At 41.4% G+C, this 6,242-nt stretch overlaps 1 pseudogene; it reads left to right on the forward strand.

Moving 5' to 3' along the window:
- Nucleotides 1-951: 951 nt before the first annotated feature.
- Nucleotides 952-2,082, forward strand: LOC122752492 (annotated as a pseudogene).
- The last annotated feature ends 4,160 nt before the right edge of the window (nucleotides 2,083-6,242 follow it).

The raw sequence follows: 6,242 nt of genomic DNA on the forward strand, positions 1-6,242 counted from the left end.
TATGGGTTATACATGTATGATTATGTAAAACATTACCATATTAGTCATTTTGTATAAGAAAACTTGAATAAAAGAAAGTGAAAAGTAGCATGCTTGTCTGTGTTCCATCGATATCAGTTCCTTTTTGAAGGTGGATAGTATGTTTCATCAAATCCTTTGGGATTGTCTTGGATCATTGTATTAGTGAGAATAATTGTCATTCATAGTTCTTCATCAGACAATATTGCTGTCTCTGTGTACAATGTTCTCTTGGTTCTGCTCATTTCATTATACATCAGTTCATACAAGTCTTTCCAGGACTTTCTGAAATAAGATGAGTCTTCCTGTCTAAGCATGGCATTCTATCCACTACCCCCCCCACCTCCAGCTGCCTCCCTGGAAGGGGACACTAAACCACATACAATCATCCCTTACACATCATGGAAGTCAGGGGCGATGCATTTCATTTTCCCCCTTTCCCCCATGATCTGGAAAATCTGTGTAACATTTTTTGGCCTTCCCTTTGTATCAGAGAAGTATTATTTAAAAAATTTTCATTTATGGGGTATTGATATTATACATTACTATATATATATATATTTCTGAGTTTCTAAACTTTTTGTGTTGTCTGCAACTTCTGCAAAACTCCCCCCCATCCATTCCCATTTACTTTCTTATGCCAACCTCCAATATATCAAAACCACGATGAGAAAAGTTGCATAACTGTATAAATTCCTGTGCACCAGATATTGACTTGGAAAACCACATATTAATGCTATTTATTATGAGAAATGTTTCCTAATTCCAATATAATTTGGTTTGGGTTTGCACTCATGCACTGTTGCTGGTCACAGATTGACACCTGTGTACTAGATGTATATATGTTCCTCTGATCCTCTCACTTGGCCAGACTTCTAACCTATTAATTAACCTTATTTAATTTATTCAGTCTTATCCCATAATCTGAGACCAATGTTGGTCCTAGACAGGAGGAAATTAGGAACCCTGATTCAGAGGTTTGATGACTCAGTACTGTCAGTTATCAGAACTGAATGCATGGGGTTCGAGAGGTCCTTTAGTTTAACTTTTCCACCTGGATGGTGCAATACCTTTAAACTATTTCTTGTTTCTCATTTTGGCCTGCTGAACTAGTAGTCTGAAGATTTTATTCTTGTCTCTTGCACGCCATCCTAGTGGTCTAGTGACTTATTCTCTGTCAAAACCTCCTTATCTGTTTAAAATTCATAGGGGGCTCTTTCTAGCAGTCCAGAGCAAGACCGCTCAAGATGGGCCGGTGATCCGTGGTCAGAGAAAGGGCGCGGGCTCCGTCTTCCGCGCTCACGTGAAACACAGGAAAGGAGCTCCAAGCTCCGGGCTGTTGACTTCGCAGAGAGGCATGGCTGACATTAAGGGTATCGTAATGGAGATAATCCATGATCCAGGCCGAGGGGCTCCTCTTGCAAAAGTAGCTTTCCGAGATCCTTACAGATTTAAAAAGAGGACAGAGTTGTTCATTGCTGCTGAAGGCATCCATACCGGCCAGTTGTGTACTGTGGTAAGAAAGCTCAGCTCAACATCAGCAATGTCCTCCCAGTTGGCACTATGCCTGAGGGACCATTGTGTCTGCCTTGAAGAAAAGCCTGGGGATCGGGTAAACTTGCTAGAGCATCTGGAAACTATGCCACCGTGATTTCCCACAATCCAGAAACCAAGAAAACACGGGTGAAGCTACCTTCAGGCTCTAAAAAAGTCATCTCTTCTGCAAACAGAGCTGTTGTTGGTGTTGTTGCTGGAGGAGGTCGTATTGATAAACCTATCCTTAAGGCAGGTCGTGCCTACCACAAATACAAGGCAAGAGAAACTGCTGGCCTCGTGTCAGGGGTGTGGCCATGAACCCTGTGGAACATCCCCTTCGGAGGAGGTATCACCAGCATATTGGAAAACCATCCACCATTCGAAGAGATGCCCCAGCTGGACATCGCTGTCTCATCGCTGCCCGTCGTACTGGTCGCCTCCGTGGCACAAAGACTGTACAGGAGAAGGAAAACTAAAGTACAAAATCCTGACAATAAAAATTATTTTGGAAATTGTAAAAAAAAAAAAATTCATAGGGGACTGAACTAGGCCATCTCTAAAGCCTATACATCACAAAGGTGTATATTTAAAACTAGAAGGGGCTTTAAAATCTATGTAATCCTCTCTCTCTCTCTCTTTTTTTTGTGGGGCAATGAGGGTTAAGTGACTTGCCCAGGGTCACACAGCTAGTAAGTGTCAAGTGTCTGAGGCCAGATTTGAACTCAGGTACTCCTGACTCCAGGGCTGGTGCTTTATCCACTGTGCCATCTAGCTGCCCCCGCTATGCCTATTTTTTTATTTGATTTTTAAAAATTTTAATATTTTGTTTTATCACCTCTTAAGCATCTATTTTTTTGTCCTTCCCCCTTTCCCTCTCCTCACTGAATAGAAAGAAAAAGAAAACCTTTGCAACAAACCTCCATTTTCTTATGTTTATTGATTATGTAAGGGATAGTATTTTGTTTTGGTTTTTAAGTGTGGGATGAGAATTGGGGGCAGCTAGGTTGGCCAAGTGGATAGGATGCCAGGGCCTGAGTCAGGAAACCTTACCTTACTGAGTTCAAATCTAGCCTCAAACATTTTTAGCTGTGTGACCCAAGCAAGTGACTTAAACCCTATTTCCTCAGTTTCTTCATCTGTAAAATGAGTGGTAAAAAGAAATGGCAGGCGGCTAGGTGGCACAGTGGATAGAGTACTGGCCCTGGGAGTCAGGAGTACCTGAGTTCAAATCCGGCTTCAGACACTTAACACTTACTAGCTGTGTGACCCTGGGCAAGTCACTTAACCCCAATTGCCTCACTAAAAAAAAAAAACAAAAGCAAAAAAGAAATGGCAAACCACTCCAGTATCTTTGCTGAGAAAGCCCCAAATGGGGCCACAAAGAGTCTGACACAACTGACATGACTGAACAACAATGACTAGCTAGAGAGGAAGTAGAGGCAGAAGATTTAGTGGGAAATTAAATTGGTCTGATATGATTTCTTCTTCATATAGGGTCATGACAGTTACTATTCATTGCCTTCTGATCTTCAGGGGGATAGTAAAATTGATGCATGTAGTTTGTTCTATTATCTTTCCAAGTATTAAAGTTTTATTGATCTTAATTTTCAAATAAGTCATTTTTCTTTTTCTTAAGTACAGTGGGGCTTTTTTTTTTTGCACTTTTCTATGCTTTAAAGCACTTCTGTTCCCCAGGAATTCTCCAAAGTACCAGTTAATGGGTTCTGAAATAACCTGTGTCATAATCTTAAATACGTTGAGAGGAATGTCATAGAGTCCTGCTTATGTGGAAAGGTTCAGCTTATCAACAGAGCATTCATAGAATCCCAGAAAGGGACATCTTATCCAAGCCATATTTGAATGAGAATCTTCTTTACAACATAACCAATAAGTGTTCATCCAAGCTTTGCATGAAGACCTGTAGTGAGGGGGGATCCCACTGTCTTCCAGGCTCCCACTTCCACTTCTCAATAGTCCTAATTGTCAGAAAACTTTTTTTCCTGACACCAAGCCTAAATGTGCCTCTTTGCAACTTTTTCTTGCATTTCCTAGTACTTCCCTCTAAGGGCTAAAACAAAATAAGTGGAGCAGTGTGATACAGGTGGAAAGTACTACACTGTCAGTAGACCTGGGTTCAAATTCATCTCTGATACTTATCTGTGATCTTTTAAAAACAATTTCTGGGAGCAGCTAGGTGGCCGCAGTGGATAAAGCACCAGCCCTAGAGTCAGGAGGATTTGAGTTCAAATCCAGCCTCAGACACTTGACACTTATTAGCTGTGTGACCCTGGGCAAGTCACTTAACCCCCATTGCCCTGAAAAACAAAATAAAAACAATTTCTATTTGCTAATCACCATCTAAATATTTTTGAATGTGTGCAAAAAGACATGTTTGCAAAACAGAAGTTAGAAAGCATTAAACCTTGGTTCTCAGAACCATCTTTCATTAGTTTTCTTCTGTATCTAAAAAGGAAACAACATTTTTCTTGGGCCCTTCTATTTTGCTTACGTAATAATCCATTGCTTTTTATGTTCATAAGTTGCCCCCGTATTCTGGCTTTGGTCATTTTTGTATCTGAAAGATTGTATTTTTTTTGTCTGTTGGCTAATGGTCACATAGTAGAAAGAGAATGAATGATTATAACAAGGATAACAGCCCCTTTATAAAGTTAATGCTTTAAGGTTTGCAAAGTACTTTCCTCTCACAACAACCCTGCAAGTGTTATGATCCACATTTACCAGATGAGGAAACTGAGCTGTGATGATTTACCCATGGCCATAGCATCTGTGATTGAGGTAGGATGTGAAAGAAACAGTTTATCTTTTGCTGCTTCTTGTCCCTGAATTTGGAGACAGGTGACTTATTGACTATAAAACTTTGTGACAAGTCACTGAAATCTGACCTTCAGTTTCCTCATCTGTGCATTGGGGATAAGACTAATTTGGGAGTCAGCCTGGGGTAGTGGATAGAGAGCTGGCTTCCTAATTCAGATCAGTGGAATTCAACACCTGCTTATGGAACATCCTGCCTGTGTAACTTGGGCAAGTTACTTAATTCCTAAGTGCCCAGGGAACTCTAAGATTATAAATTGCAGAACAGTTAGAGATCTGCATTGAGAAGGGAAGTTTCATCACCAGGAGCCCCTTGTACACAGATGAAATTACAAGAATGTTATTTTCTCTACCATTCCTTCTCCCCCTTCCCTGAAAGAATGAATAAATGAATGAAATACTAATACTACCTTCGTTACTACTGGGTTGTTGTAAAGATCCAGTGAGTCGGTGTAAATGTTTTTAGAGCTGCAAAGTACTTAAGTTGTCTTTTCTATTTCCATTCAATTCTCATACAGTTTTTTCCCCCATTAAACTCATTTTACTTAAGGGGCAGCTAGGTGGTGCAGCGGTGGATTCAGGAGGACCTGAGTTCAAATTTGGCCTCAGACCCTTGACAAGTACTAGCTGTGTGACCCTGGCAAGTCACTTAACCCTCATTGCCCTGAAAAAAAAATTCATTTTACTTAAAAACTTTAATTCAGCAAATGTGGATTTCAAGGGACAGTCATATTTACGAAGATAAAGCTACTGGCCCCCACCCAGGGTTCCTGCAGGACAGACAGTGGAAACACTGAAAACCTTGCCCCTAAAATCTAGGGTTGGTCAAAGACAGCATGTCTGAGGCCTGGAGCCCTGGAACAGGTAGTCCAGCCCAGATCTAGTTCTGATGACACAGACAAAGTACAGATTGAGAGGAAATACTGGGAAGGTAGATGGGAATGCAATGAGGAAAAGCATGGCAGGAGGTCTTAGGGGAGAGTGGGGAGGAGAAGGGTTAGGTAGATGAGGGAGTGTGCCTAGTAGCACTTGAGTTGGGAGAGGGGGCAGCCCTACCCTAAAAGAAGAATCCCAGGATGACCGTTTCCTCTCTCTCATTCTGCATGGAGACTTTGACCTTAGGTCTGGGGGCAGCTGGAGGTCTCCAGATGACATAGTTGGGCAGAAAGAATTTCACCATAAAAACCAACTGGGAGCAAAGTATGAGTAAAACAAAAGATAAAGCTTTACTTCAAAAAGGAGACCTCAGCAACTATCTCCATACAGTTTTGCAGTGAGCCACTTTGGTATCTTGCTGTCTTTCATGAATTTTACTACATTCATTTACATTTGTCTCTACTAAACTTCATTCCACATATAATCCTCCTCATCATGTTCGCCATCATCACTGTAATTACCAAAGCTCTATCCTAGCCTGTTGCAATAGCCATTGCACCTAAAGGGGACTCTGTGGGAGAATTGCACTGAAAGAGGACGCAAAGGAAGCAACTCGTAAAGGGAAGAGACCATGTGGCTTAACTTGAGACCCTTAAGGGCAGGGTACGAGGGAAGTATATTAAGGTAGCTGTTTACATGTCCAAAGTAGGATCAGGATGCAGCACCTCTAAAACCAGGACAGCATCTATTTCCCCAAAATGGATTAGAAAGAGATACCACCAATAAAGGGTGGATAAAGTTAGGGAAACACTTGGCACAGTGCTTAGTACACAGGAGGAACTTAATAAATGCTAGTTGAATTATTGAATTGGAAGAGAGGGACACAGCCAGGGATGCCTCTAGAGCCTAGGAAGTGATGGTCTTCAAGCCCTTGGTAGGAAGAGGAGGAAGTGGTTAGTATGGCTTAGTGAATGGGGGCA

This window comes from Dromiciops gliroides, chromosome 1 (assembly GCF_019393635.1).
Source record: "Dromiciops gliroides isolate mDroGli1 chromosome 1, mDroGli1.pri, whole genome shotgun sequence".
NCBI classification, from domain to species: domain Eukaryota; kingdom Metazoa; phylum Chordata; class Mammalia; order Microbiotheria; family Microbiotheriidae; genus Dromiciops; species Dromiciops gliroides.